This window comes from Bombina bombina, chromosome 1 (assembly GCF_027579735.1).
Source record: "Bombina bombina isolate aBomBom1 chromosome 1, aBomBom1.pri, whole genome shotgun sequence".
In the NCBI taxonomy this organism is placed as follows: domain Eukaryota; kingdom Metazoa; phylum Chordata; class Amphibia; order Anura; family Bombinatoridae; genus Bombina; species Bombina bombina.
Genome location: NC_069499.1, coordinates 214,586,371 through 214,609,007, shown reverse-complemented (window position 1 = coordinate 214,609,007; position 22,637 = coordinate 214,586,371).

Below are 22,637 nucleotides of genomic sequence, written 5' to 3'. Positions count from 1 at the left end.
AGTGTATGGGACACCTGGTTTGTCTACACTGTGGTTCTATTGTTTGAATCGGACGTTTGCAAGGAAGGTGTGTGAGCCCAAAGAATCGTTGATTGGCTTCAACACTCACGTGACTGCGGGAGTTTGGTGCACGCCATTGGTTGGTCTTCTGGGCGACGGTTGAGGTCCCGGTCTGCTTCACTAGGCACAATTTGGTGCCGCTGCGTTTGTAAGTATTCCATCTATATGTTACCTGAGCGTGTTTGCAGTTTGTAACAATATTACCCTATGTCTGGCGCCTTCTTACCTTCAATCTAGATTCGCTCATCGTACCCCAAACATTTGGAAGAGCTGCCGTTTATTGGACTTGATTGGACTTTTTTTCCGACATTTGCTTCCGTGAGCGCACCTCTACAGGGAGTCCATAAAACCCTGAAACCTTTGTTAATCATATGCATATTTAGATTAGTCAACGCACCTACCAATTAAGACTTTTTTTTTTTTTGCCACCCCTCACCTTCCCGCTCCCGCCCAGCCTGTCTGGGTGGGTCACTTCCCGCTCCCCTTTCCCTTCCTTCAGGTCGTATCCCCCTTCCCCAGGGTGAGGGTCTGGTTCTAGGCCTTTAGAGGTGCTGCTTTCCACTGGTTCACCCCATGGTGTGCATACCCCTAGACATAATACTGTCCTTAACTTTCCTCCCTGGAGCTCTTCCGCCACTACATCAGTTGCTTTCTTTATTTGGCCCTGTTGGGCACTTTGTGAGGAGTGTATTTCCTCTCTGATGTGGTAGGTGGAGGAGCTTGCATGGCTGGGGCGGTTGACCTTGTTTAGCATTATAAGCATATCGGAGCCTAGCTCGCCTAATTAATGTTATATCCTGCACTTTTATGACTTAACTGATTACTCCACAGATTACAGGGGACCCCCATCTGTTTATTTTGAAAGTATATATTGAAGTTTCCTGCTTTAAGGTTACTGTCTGTTCACATTCACAATGCCGCATAATGCCAGGAGACAGTCTAAGTCTCAGTCCAAGGCCAAGAAGACAGTTCTGGACCATTTTTCTCTTCTAACCTCCCGAGTACTGTCTCAGTCAGCCTCTAGCCATGCTGATCAAGATTCTCATGATGGGGACTCACAATCTAGTGTCAACTCCTGTGTATCCTCCTCCAAGTACATTACAGAGACAACTTTGCAGAAACTGCTAGCCGCCCAAACCCAATCAGTTATCCAGGAGATCCATTGTAGCTCGGCTGAGCTCCGGAAAGACATTTCTGAGATTGGGGAACGGGTTGATGACTTGGAACGCAAACAAGATGACCTGGCTACTGTTCATACTAATCTCCTGACATATTCTGAATCTTTGGCAGATCAGATCACACAATTGGAGTATAAACTGGCCGACTTGGAAGACAGGTCGCGCCGCAGCAACATTCGCTTCCGCGGCATCCCAGAAGCTATCCTACCTGCTGAACTAAATAGTTACCTCTCAGAGCTATTTAAAGAACTTTTGGGAACATTCACTATGACTCCTAACACTCTGGAGCGATGCCACAGAGCGCTGAGACCTAGAGCGCTCGCTTCAGACAAACCCAGGGATGTAGTTGCATGTTTCCACAGCTATAGCCTGAAGGATCAGATTTTGCAGGCAGCCTTCCATAAGCCTGCCTTCTCTGAAAAGTTTAAGAATGTCCAGTTGCTGCAGGACTTATCTCAACATACTCTCCAGCAGAGGAGATTGCTCTCCCCAATAACAGGGGTTCTGAGGCGTGAAAACATAAAATACAGATGGGACTTCCCAACCAAAATACTCATTACAAAAGACAATCACTCACATACTGTGGCTAACCTCAATCAAGGCTTTACACTTCTTGAATCTTGGGGTCTGCACCCACCCGTGAACATTCTTCAACCATCTATTTCCCAATCTAGGCTCAGAGCTTCGGCCCCTGAGCGGCAAGTCAAAGAGCAGAGGTCTAAACGGCAGAAACACCTGCCCACACCTCAGGAGGTGATCCCCTGAATGCCCATACTTTTGGACTCTGTGTTTCATGGGTCTGGACTCTGTTATAAGATGAGTATATACCTCATTCTCTTTATGTCTTTATTGTTGCTCTTGGCTCTGGTTATCCAGCTGTAGTTCTTAATGCAGCTGTAGGGTAGCTAGGGTTAAGTTTTTTGTTAAATTATTTGTCAGATAAGTTCTGTTTATTGTTCTATTCAAATATTTATTGCTGTTATTTACATTTTCAGGTCAAACCGCCCCAGTCTCTCTGCTAGACCTTGGTTATCCCCCCCCCCCCCATTTAGCCCTAATGTTGGGTTCACCTTGGTGGACTAATTCCACCACAACAATCTATCATTTTTTTAACAAAAACTATATTTCTTATTCTAAGAACTCAGTCTTTCCTTCCTCTTTTCTTCTTTCTTTCCTCTTCAAGCTCTTGTTTTCAGGATGCTTCCCACAATACTCAAATGGCTAACAGAGATACCTTAAAGTTTCTTACACACAATGTGAGAGGGTTGAATTCGCCTGGCAAGCGTAGTGTCTTCCTCAGATCACTCATGCACTCAAATCCAGATGTTGTCTTCCTTCAGGAGACACACTGGAAAGTTGGAAACATTCCACACTCTTCTCTAAACACTACACAACTGTAGTCCTTGCCCCTTTACCGCAAAGGCTAGAGGTGTCACCATCCTAATTCACAGGCATCTGGCTTGTGAAATCACTTTCCAAGATATTGACCCTCAAGCTAGATACATCATTCTCGGTTGCAGACTCAATCAATGCATGTACACTCTAGTATCGGTTTACCTCCCTAATTCAGGTCAGTGCAAATGCTTACGTAAAATCTTTAAGACAGTTGATAAATATAAGCAAGGTAGAGTTATTTTGGGCGGAGACTTCAACCTTATCTGGGACCCCCTTTTGGATAAAAAAAACTAATAAACCGAATCCTAATGACAATAGATTAGATCCCCTCTCACTTAAATTATAGATCCCTTATGCTCACATTTGGTTACTTTGACACCTGGCGCGCTTTCCATATCATGGATAGAGACTATACGCATTTCTCTTCCCCTAACCTAACCTACACCAGACTAGACTACATTTTTAGCCAATCCCAAACCTTAGATCAAGTTAAGGACATCCATATCCTTCCATGCGCATGGTCCGACCATGATTAAGTGTCACTCACAGTCTACAATTCCCTTACCTCCTCATACCCACCAACATGGTCCATGCCACACTCTATTCTGTCTGATATTCCCTTTCAACAGGAACTAGAAAAAGACCTAAGAGAACTAATTGCTTTAAATGACACTCAAACAATCACTGACGATACCCTATGGAGGGCCCATAAGGCCTCAGTTAGAGGCTTGTTTATAAGGAAACAGGCCATCCTTAGGAGAGCCCGTGGGCAAGATCAATGAACTAGAGAAACTCAACCGACTCTCCCCTTCCCCAGCACAGTCTACCGCTATAAAAGAACTAAAAGCTCATATCTGTACCATGGAGTTACAACGGACACAACAGCAGCTGTTAAAACATAGACAGCTATTTTACTACAAAGGGAATAAGGCAGACACTATGCTGGCAAATAAGCTCAGGCATAGAGAGAGTGTCTCCCGAATACAAATTTTTAAACTTAATGGCCAAACCTCCACGCTACCTAAACAAATAGGTTCTATGTTCGCCTCTTACTACGAGGAGCTTTATAACATCCAGAATTCAGAATCCCCCACCGCTACCCCATGACTTAATATTCAGCAGACCCTCAAAAACCTTCACCTCCCTACCTTGACAGATGAACAACAGGAATCCCTTAAAGCACCTATATCCATACTCGAAATTAAATGGGTAGTCAACTCCCTCAAACCACTTAAGGCCCCCGGCCCAGACGGATTCCCTGCGTTATTCTATAAAACTTATAAAAAGGATCTCATCCCTATTCTTCACCATTTTTTCCATTATTCTGGCTCTAAGGGCTCCTTTTAAAGGGAGTTCCTCGAAGCTACAATTGTTACTATACCTAAGGCAGGGAAGGACCCTTCCTTGTGCCCCAGCTACCGACCCATATCTCTTATCAACACAATATCAAAATTTATTCTAAGATTTTAGCGAATCGTATGGCGACTCTGTTGCCTAGTTTAATTAATACGGACCAAGTGGGGTTTATTCATAATCTGGAAGGCCCTGATAATACTAGACGCCTACTTAATATTGTGATGGAAGCTACTAGAATAGGTAAGCCCTTTTCGGTTATCTCCCTTGATGCTGAAAAGGCGTTCGATCGAGTTCGCTGGGAATACATGTGGGAGGTACTGGATGTTTTCAAATTTCTGTTAGAGTCTGTGTCCTTTATTAGAGCTTTGTACTCGTGCCCATTGGCTAGGGTCAGAGGCAGGGGATTCTGCTCTGGCTCCTTCCTTTTGACTAACGGAACGCGTGAGGGGTGCCCTTTGTCTCCCTTACTTTTTGCCCTCGCCATAGAACCCCTCGCTGAGCTTACGCGTCAAGACCCCTCTATCTCAGGGATTACTCTTCATGGCACCACCCATAAAATTGCTCTCTTTGCCGATGACATCACTATATTTACATCTTCCCCCCAAACTACTATTCCAGCCCTTTTATCTTTGCTCCAACGCTTTGGAGATATATCTTTTTATAAGCTCAACACCTCAAAGACTGAGGTATATGCTAAGGGCTTCCCAGTAGACCATACTCAGGCATTAATACAAACATATGGGTTTAATTATAAGCCTAACAATATTAAACACTTAGGAATCTTTATTTCACCAGACAAAGCTCAGTTGATACGAGACAATTATTTCCCTCTGTTGGCTGAGCTGAGATCCTTATCTTCTAAATGGGATTATAAGTCAATTTCTTGGTTGGGCAGAATTACAGCCTTAAAGATGTCATTTCTTCCCAAATTGACCTACCTTTTTCGATGTCTGCCTATAAGACTTACGCAATGTTTGCTGTTACAGTTTCAAAGTGGTTTTTCGAGGTATATCTGGCAAGGCAAACCAGCCAGAGTTGCCCACAAGCTACTTCAATATGCGAAATCCTTTGGAGGTGTGACTTCTCCCTCTGTTACCCGTTACTACGAAGTGGCCATGCTTTCCCATATTTCACAAAGGGGAAACAGATCGGGTGTGAGCAGATGGCGCGCCCTGGTGCAGGCATCCCTTCCCAACTATGTTCATTTGCATGATCTAATCTGGATCCCCCACATTGCTGACGCACGCTTAATGTTGAGAACTTTATAATAAATGAATGTCTGAGTTCCTGGGACAAATTGAGACATTACCCTAAGGTTTCCCCACACCCCTCGCCTATTCACTCGCTCACTGGCCTGTTGTTGGGCCTCCCTGATTCGCACCCCAATTCGTGGTCCAATTTGGGCCTCTCCTCGGTCTCTGACCTAATTTCACCCCACTCCCCAGATACTTATTGGCTTTTGTCCCAGCTAACTGGCACATTGGTAGCTCCTCTCAAGCTACAATTTGAATACACTCAGATTAAAAGTATTCTCAGATCCTGGGGATTCACCCAGTCCCTTTCCCGTCCTTTGACCATTTAGGAGACAATGTGGAAAAGGAGGGGAAAGGTTTGTAGACCCTTGACCCACTTCTACTGGCTTGTTGAGGGGGCAACCCCATATGATAAGGCACTGCACATTAAAAAATGGAAGGATATATTACATGTGCATTACCCCCAGTCCCTTTGGTCCAGGGCCTTTGATCTCACTTAAGAGCTTTATGTTCCGGCGTTAGCCCATAAAACTTTTAACTACTGACTTTTATATTCGGTAGGAGTCTTGGAGGTAGATGCTGTACCGCTCACTTCTCCCAAGACTTGTAATACCAGCGTTAGGCGAATCCCATTAAAAAGATAGGATACGTAATTGAAGTAAGGGAATTTGCGTTATGGAAAAGTCGCGGAAGAAAGGTGAGCGATACACCTGTACCTGCCAGACTTGTAATACCAGCGGGCGTTAAAAAGCAGCGTTAGGACCCCTTAACGCTACTTTTTAAGGCTAACGCCGAACTCGTAATCTAGCCGTTTATTTGCTAATTTTCTTTTCAATAATTCTATATCTCTTGCTTTTATGTATTAAAGGATTTTAATCTCATGGTTGTATCTCCACCATAACTCAAATCAGCTATGATATATATATACCAAAGAAAGTTCTATCTACCTGTGGATACACACTCCAGAGGGCTTAATCTTTATCAGTGTTACCGAATCATCCTTACCTCATATGATTGGGGGATTTTAACGTAAGTGCAAACCCAAAGGGAGACACACATCTATCTAAAGAAGAATATTGAACTGTTCTCTACTTTTTCATTTGTTCATTTGCTATATTGGGGACTAGTAGCACCTGATTTTCAACAATATCACTTTCATACATGTTGTTTATGAGAGACTTTTGAATATCTGACATTGTATTTTGGGGCTTTTTGAATTCTAATATATGCATGTATAATAATATTAGCATAAATTTGCTCTATCAGTGATATATACTCTCTATCTTACTTAGCGCCACCTCTATATATTTTGTGTTTGTATTTAATTACTGGAGGATATTTGGGATCCCTTCTACCCTAAGAGATTGGCAGTCTATCTGAATAAGAGAGTTTATTGATACTTAGAGGTGCAGAATAAATATTCTAGTACTCCCATCTCTACCTCAGTAGCACTATAGGGTGAGCTAAAGGGTGTATACCTAATAGCTTTCTGTCTTACAATTTTATATATATATATATTTATATTTATTTTACAAGAAAATACCATCTTACTTTGATGTTTTTAAACAGACATTAAACACTTTTCCATATTCTAACAATAAATTAACCTACTATATGAGTGTGTAAATGTTTACAATCCATTAATCCCTTGTTTGCTGCAACCCTTATTTAGCTACATGTAATAGGCCTCCTATGCCTCAAATCAACAAAAATGTGGGGTGCACTTGAGGGGGGTCAGTTTGTGTGTGGTAGCTGGTAGCTAAAGAGGTAACATTATAGATACTTATTTTATTGGCAGACAATGGATAAAAATGACTGCACGTTGTGAAAAATATACATGTTGGTTCAAGGCGGCTAAGGCAGAACTTTTAGGGGGCATTGCACCAACCTCCATGCCCAGTCATGAACAGATTGTCAATTATTGGAGGGGAGCTGACAAAGATGGTCATCACAGTGTTGTGGCCAAAAAAATGCAACCTGTCATGCAGACTAATCAGGAAGGAAGGATAAGCCACAGTATTAGAGAATCATCTCCTATTTCTCCTTGGTGGCTGCTAACTCAAAGAGCTGTTGAAATTGGCAGCCCCACTACAGTCTTTACCCTGGGGCTCAGTGATGTCAGGTTATGCCCATGGTAAAAGAGTTAGGCTTGAGAAGTTTGCAGTGTGCCTTCCAGTTCTAATTAATGGAAACAAATAAGTTTCCGTCTTAAACAACAGGAAAGGGGGCAAAATAAATAATAACAATATATTGTAAAGTTTTTATTTTTTACTAAACATGCTTAAACATTTTATATGACATTTCTTAACATGCAATCTTTTCCTTTGAAGGAATGTGTAATCTTATGCTAAATGAAAATTGTTAGAAGGTTTCATATAAGAGTAGTATCTTTCTTCCCATCTCTCTCTATCACTTTCTCTTTTGTCTCTCTCTCTTTTTCTCCAAATATTTAATCCCTTCACGCCGTTAGGGCATTCCATGCCATCCTAACAGCGCTGGGGTTTAATGTTGAAAGGACGGCATTGATTGTTCTACCTTATAAGGCGTCCTGCAGCCTCCCCCGTTTGATGAACTCAAGTTCGGACTAGGGACGTGCCTAACAACTTTGCTCTGATGTTAAACACTTGTTCCAGATGGGAAGGGGTTAAGAAATTTAAGCATACAAAAGAGTGATCAGATTAGCCAAAATTTTAAATGAAAGAGTAATCTCTCATAGAAGGAAAATATAGGTACATTAAAATGTGAAGTGTGTAGCATGATTAACAGTTACCAGGGGAGTAGCATGATTAACAGTTACACAAGAAAGGAACCAATGGGAGAAACAGTGAAACAAATGAGAACATGCAAGCCCATACCAATAACTGGGTTATCTCTAGATGACATAAGGTAAAAAAAACTTTATGCCCAGATGAAATACACTCAATGATTCTAAGGGAACTGCTCTTAATTTTTCAAGACTTGTTATGCTCAGGCATAGTACCCCAGGACTGGCATAAAGCTAATGTACTGCAACTTATTTAAAAAAGTTAGTGTAATAAGGGGTTATGTTCAAGAGTATATTCTTGAAAACAAGATTATGAGTTCAAAAATTTTAAGAGAAATAAACAAAATAAATGAAAATAAAAACAAGATGTATCAGCTTTAAAATGGCGAGATATCACATAAAGACTTAACAAGGATGATAGTCTTTATGAATGAGCTTTCGGAGAAAACCCCTGACTTCTGTTTCCGGCGAGCCATGGTCGACCAAAGAAGTTGAGTGCACGTGCTCAGAGTCATATCCAGAGGTTATCTTTGGAAAATAGACGTATGAGTGCTGCCAGCATTGCTGCAGAGGTTGAAGAAGTGGGGGTCAGCCTGTCAGTGCTCAGACCATATGCCGCACACTGCATCAAATTGGCAGTGCTGGAAAATAATGGTGGCCACATAAAATATTGACACTTTGGGCCCAATTTGGACATTTCCACTTAGGGGTGTACTCACTTTTGTTGCCAATGGTTTAGACATTAATGGCTGTGGGTTGAGTTATTTTGAGGGGACAGAAAATTGACACTGTTATACAGGCTGTACATTCACTACTTTACATTGTAGCAAAGTGTAATTTCTTCAGTGTTATCACATGAAAAGATATAATAAACTATTTACAAAAATGTGAGGGTGTACTCACTTTGTGGGATACTGTATGTTTTGGGTCAGTGGCGTATTTATGTTTTGCGCTGCCCTAAGCACTCAAAAGTCAGTGTGTAAAATGTTTTTGTATTGTTTGTTTTTTTCATAACAAATCAAAAGAAAATGGGCTAGCAAAACACTTGCATACAGGTGGGTTGAATTGCATGCATCTCATACCATTTTCTCCCTGAGAGAAGGGAGAGAAAAGAAGGGGAGGGGAAAAAGGGAGGGAAAGGAAAGCTGGAAGGGAGAGAGAAGAGAAAATTGGTGTGGGAAAGAAAGAAGGGAGCAAGGGAGGGAGGGAGGGAAAGAAGGGAGGAAGTTGAGGGAGGGAGTGAGTTGAGGGAGGACGGGAGGGAGAAAGGGAAAGAAGGGAGAGAGGAATGGAGGGAAAGAAGAATACACTTTGAAACAATCACTGCCCTTTACATGCAACAACATACATTAATTACCATTATTCAAATAATGAAACTTTTTAAGTGTCCATTTCCTATTTACTCCATGGGTTCATAAATGCAGAGAAAGCTAGATATTAGTAGCTAACATACATTAGCACTGAGAGTTTATGATTAGACATCACAAGCTGATCTAAGCAGTGCACAGACACATCCATTCTGTTAGTTACTAAGACTTGCAATAAGCACTGCACTCGCAGACCCACCACAGATGATAAGGGGAGGCAGCATATCGGCACAAGGTCTTCTCCTCCAGCCTCACCTTGGAAGCAAATCCCCGGTCAAGTTTCTCACCAAGAACGCTTCCACTGCAAAAATGCAGGCAGCTCTAAATGAAGCAATGATTGAAAGGAGCACTTCCTGTAAAGAGCGACCTTAATCAGTGCATGTGCCTTGTCTTCTCTGTAAAAGCCTGCACTTTATCGCTCACTATACTGTGTGCTGGCTTTTAGAGAGAGGATAGGACAGATGTGCTGCCCCTCTCAAATCTGCTGCCCTAGGAACCGGTCTTGTTGGTCTAGGTCATAATACGCCCCTGTGTTGAGTATATGATATCAGCTGAAGGGGATCTACAGAAAAAGTCACATCAGCACCCAATCATCTATAAATGGTGTGTAGTAATCTCTTTCTGTGACTGTCTCTAACAGTACAGAGATTTATTAACTATTTACTAACTACCTAGTTAAAATAAATACAAAATTACCTGTGAAATAAAACCTAAGCTACCTTACACTAAAACCTAAAATTACACAAAATAAAAAAACTACCATTACAAAAAATAAAAAAAAATACGATTACCAAAACAAACAAATGAAATTATCCAAAAAAATAAAAATTATTCCTATTCTAATATCCTTTAAAAACAAAACAAAAAAAAACACCCCAAAATAAAAAAAGCCTAATCTAGAATAAACTATCAAGAGCCCTTAAAAGGGCCTTTTGTAGGACATTGCCCTAAGTTAAACAGCTGTTTTGCTACAAAAAAACCCAAACACCACCTAACAGTATACAAATCCCCACCTCCCAAACTACCAAGGGCCCTTAAAAGGGCCTTTTGGGAGGCCCTTAAAAGGGCCTTTTGTAGGGCATTTCCCTAAGCTAAACAGCTCTTTTGCTACAAAAAAACAAACACCCCCTAAAAATATACATTACACAAAATAACAAACAAATTATCTACAATAATAAAAATTAATAACTTTAGTATAGTGGGAGCAATGTGGGCAGATGGCAGATTAGGGGTTAATAATATTTAAATAGTGTTTGCGATGCGGGAGGGCGGCGGTTTAGGGGTTAATAAGTTTATTATAGCGGCGACGATGTCAGGAATGGCGGAATAGGGGTTAATGATTTTTTTTAGTGGCGCCGATGTCGGGAGCGGCAGATTAGGGGTTAATAAGTTTAATATAGTTTTGCAATGTAATGGGGGATTGGTAGGAGTTAGTAAATGATAGATATTGTACCTATTATATAAATCAAAAGGGGTATGTAATATACCAGTAATTTGTAGTCACTTATAGCAGTTAAGGTACGTATCTATTGTGGATTCTTAGAGAGCAGAACTAAACAACTAGGAATACTAATTGTACAAAGAGATACATTTAGGATTGATAGAAAAGAATACCACAGAAGTAATAAATTCTCTAACTCCAATTATTCATGTAGATGTAGGATTACTCTATCTATTAAAATGTTCCATATCATTCATACTTTAAATCTTTATTCTTACAACTAGGAACAAACATTCACACAGTAGTAGCCTGAAAGAGTTAAAAACACTTAAACCCAGTCAAATAGGATTAATATGATAAGCAATAATGTGTATATTTATCCTGATGCCCACAACAATATAATGTAAGATAAGCTAAGCCCTTACAATCCGAGGGCTGAATTACTTTTAAGTTTTATATTTTAAGGTAAATGGTAGGCACCAGGAATCAACAAACATTCATAAAGATAATGGTTCTTTTTTAACTTGGGTAAGCTGTTAAAAAGCGACAGACAGGAGAGAACTAGCTTCTCCTGCTGGACCCCTGACGCGCGTTTCACAGAACGCTTCCTCAGAGGGGGTGCGGGACGCTGCTACTCAGCGTTATTTATGTGGGTAGTTGTCCAACCTCATGCCCCTGATTCGTTGTCCCTCTTGGTTTAGATTGATCTGATTCGCTGCTAAGTCAGTCTGTAATAAGAATAGACTGTGACATCCGGAGTTACGTTGCGTAATGAGGGGGTGTGAGTAGGGGGGCGTGTATACTTTTACTCATTGACCAGTCACTACTCAATAAACAGGGGGTGTGTGTGTTGTATAGTAGCGATTGGATGATCACTGCAAGTTATAAACAAAGCATTAAGAGTTATGAATTGCTTTATATCGTAACATAACAATGCTTCATAGGAAATTATTATATCTTACCGAATTGGCAGAACTGGGATCATAGTATTCAAAGCAGATAATTAAAATATGCTTTGTAAACGGACACATTAAGGAATACAGCGTACCTTTAAATGATTGTAAGACGGTTTGGTAAATAAAATGACAGCATACGAACAGATGCTAAAATTTCATAATATATTATAATATCAGTATTTCTGTTTGCTTATATACAATGGTTCTATCAAATGTTAGACTGAATCTAATAAGCATTATTAATTAGTATACTGTCAGTGAGATGGAAAGCGGGCTGTGGTCTAGCCTTTAACCAATCACTGTTGTTTTAATTTCAAAGTATATATGATGCGTTCTGACAGGTAGGTAATCAACTAGACAACTGATCACCGTGTGGAATCTTATTTTATAATTTTTGATGTTTAGATTCCTGAATATAGCTTATCATTTTGGAATAGCAATTATTCTTTGTGAGATAATATAATGTTATATTCCCAATGTGTATTGCACTGTTGTTCCGAATCATTGGGAGTGATTGTAAACCAGATCGGTAAATAAACTGACAGCATACAGTCGTATGCTAAAATTTCACACTGTATTATAATGTCTATATTTATGTCTGCTGATATACAATAAATCTATCAAATATTAGACTGAATCTGATAAGAATTCTAGATTTACATACTGTCAGTGGGATAGAACGCATGCTGTGGTTTAGCCTTTAGTTAATCACTGTTATTCCAATCTCCATGTATATATAAAACGTTCAGACAGATAGATAGAATAGATAAAGTAACTGATCACCGTATTTAATCTTATCTCTCAATTTTAGTGTTTAGAATCCTATGTATAGGTTATCATTAAGGAATAGCGATTAAGCTTTGCGACATAGTATTAAATTACCAATGAGTTTTGGCACTGTTATACCATGTCATTGGGTGAAGATGGCAGTCCTTAATCTTTACTGTATACATAGATGGAATGTAATGTAGGTAAACTATGTATAGTAATCTATCCCAAAATCTATCATGGGTTGCATGCTTTAAAGATTGTGAAATCTAACAAATAATAACCTACAATAATCTTTGAATAATAATTCGTCATCCCTAGTAGATCTAATAAGTTGGGTGTGTACCTTATCAGTATATATGTGTTAGATATTAGTGATAAAGGGAAGTAACTAGGTTAAACATGGTGAGTGTGATGTGTGAAAAATAAAATAAGTGTATAGATGTGATAAAAAAGTAGTACGGTGTACACTAGATTCAGGTTTATTCCTGATGTGGGTTATACAGATATATTAATATATCTGCACTTGAGAAATGGGGGTGTATAGTAACCTCAGCGTACTGAGAATACAAATATTGTGTGTAACTTAAATAAAAATAATATGTGTTGCTGATGACAGCCATTAATGAAAATAGAAAATATTAAATATATGAAATAAAAAGGGGAAGTGTGAGTGGGAACGTAATTAATATGCAGAGTGTGAATATGAACATGATTAATAAATGTTATTCATGTTATAATATAGACTAGGGCCAATAGCATGCCCCATGTGAAACAAAAAATGTGGAAAAGATAATATTATATCTGATAAATAACATATTATAAATACATATATGGAGAGAAAAACTAAAACCCATACCAATAATTTTTTATATACTGTGTGAACTTAAATATTATTAGACTAAATATTGGATAAGGTGAAAGTACACTGTTATTTCTTTCTGAACTAAGTCCGTTATCTCAAATTATTTAATTTAGTATCTTCAGAATTATACATTTATGATGGTTGTTATACAAACCGGGATGTTTAGAAATTAATATCCTATAAAGGTTATTCTAAGGATAACCTTGGTGTACATTTCCTCACAAAATTAAATGAATATGCAATACTGAAATCACAGGTTTAAATAGTGATATTGCTATGTGTATCTGAACTTTGAAGTTAGATATATACAAAAAAGTTGTTAAAGTCATTCATACCAAAGGGTTTAACCGTGTTTAGGAGATATATCCATTTACACTCCATTTTTAATAAAACCTTTTCAATGTTACCACCTCTGATGCCAAGAGATGCTTTTTGGATCACAGTGTATTTTAGATCTCTGGGTGATCCATTATGATGTGATAAGAAATGCTTGGCCACAGAGGTGATTTTTTACCTTTATCTTTGTCTCTTTGAGCATATTTGATGTTATAAACATGTTCCAAGATACGTGTTTTTATCTCCCTTGTCGTCATGCCAACGTATGCCATTTGGCAGGAGCAATAGAGTACATATATTACTCCCATAGTAGTGCATGAGAAATGTGCTTGGAGGTTGTATACTTGTCCTGTTTTTTTAGTTATTGTTTTGGTTTTCAAAACATATTTGCAGGCTGAACAGGTACCACAAGGGTACATACCTGGATTCGTATCTTTTTTCTTGGCAGTTCTTACAAAATGGCTAGATACCAGTTTGTCTCTCAGGTTGTTTGGTCTCTTGTATCCTAATGAGACTCTGTCGCCTATTACTGACTTGAGAGTTTCATCATTTTGGAGTATGTTCCAATGATCATTAATGATTTTGATAACATGTGGCATCTGGGGATTATATGTCGTAATGAGCCTAGGGCATGACTCTTGAATCGTTTTGCTTTTTGGAATTAGTAAATCATCTCTACTTTTCCTAAGTGCTTTATACTTGGCTCTTTTTATGGATTTCTTGCTGTATCCACATGCAATTAGTCTCTGTGCTAAAGCCACACTTTCCTGTATATAGATCTCATTGGTGGTGCAGTTCCGACGAAGTCTCAAAAATTCCCCGTACGGTATAGCTTTTAGGGTACTTGGAGAATGAGCACTGGAGTGATGTAAAAGAGTATTAGTTGATGTTTATTTTCTAAACATAGTGGTTTTGATGAATCCTTCATTATTTTTGAATATCTTTAAATCCAAGAAGCATATCTCCTGTTGGTTAGCATCAAAAGTTAGTGTGATATTAAGATCATTCTCATTAATTCTCTTCATAAAGGTTTCAAGTTGTTCATATGACCCTTCCCAGATGAAAAGAACATCATCTATGTATCTTAACCACATTGGAATGTGTTCAGTATATTTTTCGAGATCATTAGAAAATACATAGAATAGTTCCCAGTAGCCAAGAAATAAATTCGCGTATGTCGGCGCGCAGGCTGTACCCATAGCGGTACCCTGTGTTTGCAAGTAGTACCTGTCATTAATTGTGAAGAAGTTATGAGTCAGGACAAATTTCAAAAGTTGGATTATGAAGTCATTATGTAAGTTGTTATCATTATTATTTGAAGCCAAATAATATTTAATGGCTTTAATTCCATCTTCGTGTTTTATATTTGTGTATAAGGACTCAACGTCTGCTGTAACTAGCCACATATCCTCAGATAGTTTAATATTTTGTAACAACTGCAATACCTCCATTGTGTCACGTACATATGAGGGTATACTTGTAAGGTATTCTCTTAATCGCAAATCTACAAATTTGCTTGCATTTTCTGTTAAGTTGTCATTGCCTGACACAATTGGTCTTTCGGGAGGTATTGAGGGGTTTTTATGCACTTTCGGCAGAAAGTATAAAGTGGCGATTTTAGGGTTGTCCTTTATCAGATACTTTTTCTCTGAGTTAGATATTATATTAGATTTCCAAGCACTTTGTATCATTCTGTTATATTGAGTAAGATATGAACTCTGAGGGTTGAATATCAACTGTTTATAACAAGAAGAGTTAGATAATTGTTTTTTGGCCTCATCCATATACATTTGTTGTGGCCATAGGACCACATTTCCACCTTTATCCGATGGCTTGATTAGGACATCATGCCATGATTCTATCTCTCTTAATGCATTAATTTCATTGATGTTAAGATTTTGTTTAGTCCTGTATATGGGCAATTGTTCGATTTTTTTACAAACCATCTTGCAAAAAATCTGTATCTCTGGGGATATAGAGAAAGATGGGACATAGGTAGATTTTGGTTTAACATTTGATCTCCAAACAGTAGATGCAGACTCATCTGCTTGAGTATCCGTGTCATTTGCTGTTTGCATATCTGTACTGGCTGCAGATAACTCTTGTAATATATCTACAGTTAGTAAATCTTCTGCATTCAAACTGTTTGGATTAAAGGCATATAATTTTTTGAGTAGTATTTTTCTGGAGAACAGATGGATATCTTTGATTACCTCAAATTTGTTTAATGAATTTACAGGGCAGAAAGACAGTCCTCTGGATAGTACAGATTTGTGTGTGGTACTAAGTATATAGTCAGAAAGGTTAACAATCCTCATTTGTTCATCCTTATCTTGCTGAAGGGACTCAATTCCCTTCTTCTTGTTGACTGTCTCACTGGGCCTGAAAATTTCTGTTTGTTTCCCCTGTTCTGAGTATTGGTCTGATTGGTTGAGGTGACTGGTGGGGTTATGTTGTGAGGGGTTTTGGACAAAAAATATGATGAGGAAGAGGAAGATGTGGAAGATTGTACTGAGCTATAGCTCTTAGGTCTGGCACCATTTATATCTGTGTTGTTAGTATTGTCATTGTCAGTGTTGGTGTCTGAGTCATTATCTGAAATGTCAGTTTCACTCTCTGCACTGCTCTCAGGTTGTTGAACAAGATATCTGTTACCCCTGTGTCTAGAGGTGATATTATTACGCCAGCGATAAACTCTTTGATTTTGAAAATCTTCAATATCTCTCTGCAACTTTTGTTTTTTAGTTGCTATTATTTCTTGCTCCAATTTGTCCAATTCTTTTTGGTATTTATCATACTGATTTTTGTAGTCTATTTTATCATTAAATTGAGACAATTGGGCATTGTATTCTTCAATTTCAGAGTCTAGCTTTGTTAGTTCAAGTTTATCATGTTTAATTAATATGTTTATTAATTTGAGAGAGCACTCTGACAAGGCTGTTTCCCATTCTTTGGTTAGATCATTGTTATAAAGGTTAAAGGCTGGAAATACCTTCATCCTCAAACCTCTGGGAATTATGTTTTTTTCTGCATACTTCTCAAAGAAGTGCCAGTTCCACCATCTTTTGGATTGTTTATGTAAAGTTTGATGTAATTTACATAACACATTATTTAATTCATCCTCATTGATTTGTATATTGTCCCTAGTGGAACTATTAAAAATAGAGTTAAGTTCTGTTAGTCGTTTCTGATGGTGATTAGCCATGTCTGATTGAATATCCATTGTATATATGTTAGTACTTATTAAATCCCCAAGAAAAAGGGCTAAACCCAGAAAAGAAAATCTAGGTATATTCTCCCAAAGAACTAAGCTTTGCAATGTAATGGGGGATTGGTAGGAGTTAGTAAATGATAGATATTGTACCTATTATATAAATCAAAAGGGGTATGTAATATACCAGTAATTTGTAGTCACTTATAACAGTTAAGGTACGTATCTATTCTTAGAGAGCAGAACTAAACAACTAGGAATACTAATTGTACAAAGAGATACATTTAGGATTGATAGAAAAGAATACCACAGAAGTAATAAATTCTCTAACTCCAATTATTCATGTAGTATACTGACAGTATACTAATTAATAATGCTTATTACATTCAGTCTAACATTTGATAGAACCATTGTATATAAGCAAACAGAAATACTGATATTACAATATATTATGAAATTTTAGCATTTGTTTGTATGCTGTCATTTTATTTACCAAACCGTCTTACAATCATTTAAAGGTACGCTGTATTCCTTAATGTGTCCGTTTACAAAGCATATTTTAATTATCTGCTTTGAATACTATGATCCCAGTTCTGCCAATTCGGTAAGATATAATAATTTCCTATGAAGCATTGTTATGTTACGATATAAAGCAATTCATAACTCTTAATGCTTTGTTTATAACTTGCAGTGATCATCCAATCGCTACTATACAACACACACACCCCCTGTTTATTGAGTAGTGACTGGTCAATGAGTAAAAGTATACACGCCCCCCTACTCACACCCCCTCATTACGCAACGTAACTCCGGATGTCACAGTCTATTCTTATTACAGACTGACTTAGCAGCGAATCAGATCAATCTAAACCAAGAGGGACAACGAATCAGGGGCATGAGGTGGGACAACTACCCACATAAATAACGCTGAGTAGCAGCGGCCCGCAACCCTTCTGAGGAAGCGTTCTGTGAAACGCGCGTCAGGGGTCCAGCAGGAGAAGCTAGTTCTCTCCTGTCTGTCGCTTTTTAACAGCTTACCCAAGTTAAAAAAGAACCATTATCTTTATGAATGTTTGTTGATTCCTGGTGCCTACCATTTACCTTAAAATATAAAACTTAAAAGTAATTCAGCCCTCGGATTGTAAGGGCTTAGCTTATCTTACATTATATTGTTGTGGGCATCAGGATAAATATACACATTATTGCTTATCATATTAATCCTATTTGACTGGGTTTAAATGTTTTTAACTCTTTCAGGCTACTACTGTGTGAATGTTTGTTCCTAGTTGTAAGAATAAAGATTTAAAGTATGAATGATATGGAACATTTTAATAGATAGAGTAATCCTACATCTACATGAATAATTGGAGTTAGAGAATTTATTACTTCTGTGGTATTCTTTTCTATCAATCCTAAATGTATCTCTTTGTACAATTAGTATTCCTAGTTGTTAAGTTTAATATAGTGTTTGCGATCCCGGAGGGCCTCAGTTTAGGGGTTAATTGGTAGCTTATGAGTGTTTAGTGTACTTTGTAGCAGTTTAGTTATGAGTTTTATGTTACAGTTTTGTAAAACTACTGCTTTAAGATGGTGGTACGGATCTTGTCGTTTTAGTCTGTAACGTCGTTTTTTTAGCCAGAACGCCAAACTCGTAATACCAGCGCTATGGGAATCCCATTAAAAAACGTCATTTTTAAGAGTGCGGTACTGACGTTGTGAAATAAATGTGATAACAGAAATCATAAAAGGAAAACCAAATAAAGTTCTGAATCAAGGATATGTCTGTGTCCTCTGGATGAGTTTTTCAGCTTGTTAGCATTCCTCAGTGAGATCCCATAAAAAAGGAAAGAGAAAATTGCAACATAGTGTGAATCTGTAACGGCACTTTGAGGAAGTAGTTGTTTTGTAACAAATGACTACTCACATTTGTTGGAGCTTTCGACTAAGCTCAAGGATATGCGCACTCCCACTTTATACTGATGGGAAAACAGTACACTAGGCAAAACTTGGATACAAATTTATTTTAAAATATATAAAAGCGTCACATAAGCCTTGATAACACCACAATGTAAGGGTACAAAAGCAGATATGCTGTAACAAATACTTCAAATCGCCAAACTTGCAAAGAGGTAAATGGATCAGCAGGAGTGTTACCAGCTGAAACCAAAACCTCTTTAGTAGCAAGACAATAGCGCTAAGCCCCCAGGTGTCCTGGCTAGTGTAGAGACGCAATAAAACTCAATATAGAACAGTTCAGTTCTGACGTACGTTTCGCTGGTATGCTTTGTCAAGGAATGTTAGTGCGCATGTCCAAGAGTCCTTTTAAACAATCCATTGATGAGTTTCTGCCAGGTTTGTGGTTACATCCACCATTTTGGAAGTTGGCATTTAGGTAATTTGTCATTAAACAACTAGTATGTTTTTCAACTTCTTTCAGTTTTATACATTTTGTTGATATATGCATAGATGTTAAGATGGATAACCAGAATTGGGAAATTATGCATTATAATGTTATAGCATTATACATATATGCAAAACTTCAAAAAACATAATCACATTGTGCCTGCAATTAGTGTCAATACTGATGATATATGTAGGTATTTGTTTTTTTAACCCCTTATTGTGAAGGTATTAGTTATGTATTAGGATGTTGAGGTTACTGTTTCTAACTATGTGTTTCATTTTACATTTGGGGTTCCATATATTGAAAATAAGTTCGTGAAACATTCTAAAACTACCTAGCACTGACAATATAAGTGTGGACAAAGTAAAAAAAAAAAATAATAATAATAATAAAAAAAAAATATATATATAAAAAATATATATAAAAAAAATTATATAAAATATAATAAAAAAAATAATAAAAAAAAATTATATTAAAAAAAACCCATAATAATTAAAAAAAAAAATTAAAAATAATATTAAATTTTTTTTTAAAAAAAAAGACATATATAGATTTTATAGCCTTCGTAGCTGTACTTATAAATAACTTTCACAAAAAGTGATGGATTTCAAAATCTTTATTAAGACCATTGGGTATGAAGCTATCCATAATATGGATCCACTTCATTTCCAATTGTCCCAATCTATTCTGTGTGTCTCCTCCCTTCCAATTCTGTTCTAATTTCCTAATGCCCAGAAATTCCAAATCCTTTACATTTCTATTGTGCTTTTTATCAAAGTGAGATGATACTGTATGATTAGCATAACCCTTTTCAATATTGTAAATATGCTCATTCATCCTAATTTTTAGAAGTCTAGAGGTACGCCCTATATAGATTAATTACGTTTTTGCTATTGCAAGTAATAAATTGATCTATACTGTACTCCCTTTTGTTATCTCCAGAATTTTTTTTTTTACAGAATTTTGGAGTTTTTTTCATAAATTTGCAAGCATTGCAGAATTGACACTTTCTAAAACCCATTTCAGATGGTAGCAACCAATTTTTTTACTTTGTTGTTGTCTACTTCTTTAATACATTGGGATAGTTGAAACTTAAGATTGGGAACCTTTCTAAAAATGATGTTAGGTCCATCGCCTAAAAATTCATTTAATGCTGCATCTCTTGTGAGAATTCCCCAGTGTTTTTGTATGATGTTCCTAAGTTCTCCACTCTGAGTGCTATGTTGGAAGATAAGTCTATTTGCTAGTTTATCATCAGTGAATTCATTATTTTTGATTTTATATTTTAATAAATCTGACCTGTCCATGTTGGTTACTTCTTCTATTTTTTCATCTAGAAAATTAGCTGGATAATTTTTCTCTAAAAAACGTTTTTTTAGGATTTGAGATTGAACCTTATACATATCTTGTTCTTTACAATTACGTCTCAGTCGAACGAATTGACCTTTAGGGACATTTTTAAGCCAATGTTTTTGATGACAACTTTCGAGGCTTATGTAATTGTTTACGTCTATGCTTTTAAAAAAGTTTTTCGACTTCAACATTTCATTCTCAATGTATATTTCAAGGTCTAAAAATTCTACCTTGGTTTGACTATAATTCCAAGTTAGAGCTACTTTGTACTCATTTGTTTTCAAATATTCCATGAATTCAAGTAATTGGTTCTCACTTCCTGACCATATGAAGAAAAGGTCATCTATGTAGCGATGATAAGACACCAGATATTGTGCCCAGCTAGAGTTGTAAATATATTGATTTTCCCAATTGGCCATATATAAATTGGCATAGCTGGGCGCAAATCTGGTGCCCATCGCTGTGCCTCCTACTTGCAAATAATATTGGTGGTTGAACCAAAAGTAGTTGGTTTCTAGAATTATAGCTATGCTGTCTAATATAAACTCAAGTTGTTTTTTATCCAAAGAGTCATTTTTTTCTAGGATGTTTTTTACTGATGCTATGCCAAGATTTTTGTCTATTCTGGTATAAAGTGACGTGACATCACTAGTCACCAACCACCAATTTGGATTTCACTCGAGTTTTTCTAAATGGTTAAGGATACTTAAGGTATCTTTCAAATATGATTTTGTCTTTACGACATAAGTCTGTAAAAATTGGTCTATATATGCCGATAAGTTGCTTGTGAGGGAATTAACCCCTGACACTATGGGTCTACCCGGGGGGGGGGTAGATGGATCCTTGTGTATTTTCGGCAGTATATAAAAAGTGGGAGTTTTTGGAAATTGGTTGTAGATATATTGATATTCTTTTTTATTCACAATGCCTGTTTTTAAGCCTTTTTCCAAGTGAAGTTCAAGTCTTTTTTTAAATTTTATTTAGGGATTACTATCAAGTTCGATATATACCTCAGTGTTTTTAAGTTGTCTAAGACATTCCTCATTGTATTTAGTTTTATCCATGATAACTGTCCCTCCGCCCTTGTCCGCGGGCTTTATGACTATCTTATCATTCATTTTTAAATCTGCCAAGGCTGTTTGTTCTAGTTTAGTGAGATTGGAACCATAATTAATTTTCATATTTTTAATATCCCTATGTACTAGTTCTAAGAATGTCTCCATAGGTGCTGATTTGCACTGTGTGGGATTAAAGGAGGACTTTTTATGTACCTCTATATGTTTATACAGGGAGTGCAGAATTATTAGGCAAATGAGTATTTTGACCACATCATCCTCTTTATGCATGTTGTCTTACTCCAAGCTGTATAGGCTCGAAAGCCTACTACCAATTAAGCATATTAGGTGATGTGCATCTCTGTAATGAGAAGGGGTGTGGTCTAATGACATCAACACCCTATATCAGGTGTGCATAATTATTAGGCAACTTCCTTTCCTTTGGCAAAATGGGTCAAAAGAAGGACTTGACAGGCTCAGAAAAGTAAAAAATAGTGAGATATCTTGCAGAGGGATGCAGCACTCTTAAAATTGCAAAGCTTCTGAAGCGTGATCATCGAACAATCAAGCGTTTCATTCAAAATAGTCAACAGGGTCGCAAGAAGCGTGTGGAAAAACCAAGGCGCAAAATAACTGCCCATGAACTGAAAAAAGTCAAGCGTGCAGCTGCCAAGATGCCACTTGCCACCAGTTTGGCCATATTTCAGAGCTGCAACATCACTGGAGTGCCCAAAAGCACAAGGTGTGCAATACTCAGAGACATGGCCAAGGTAAGAAAGGCTGAAAGACGACCACCACTAAACAAGACACACAAGCTGAAACATCAAGACTGGGCCAAGAAATATCTCAAGACTGATTTTTCTAAGGTTTTATGG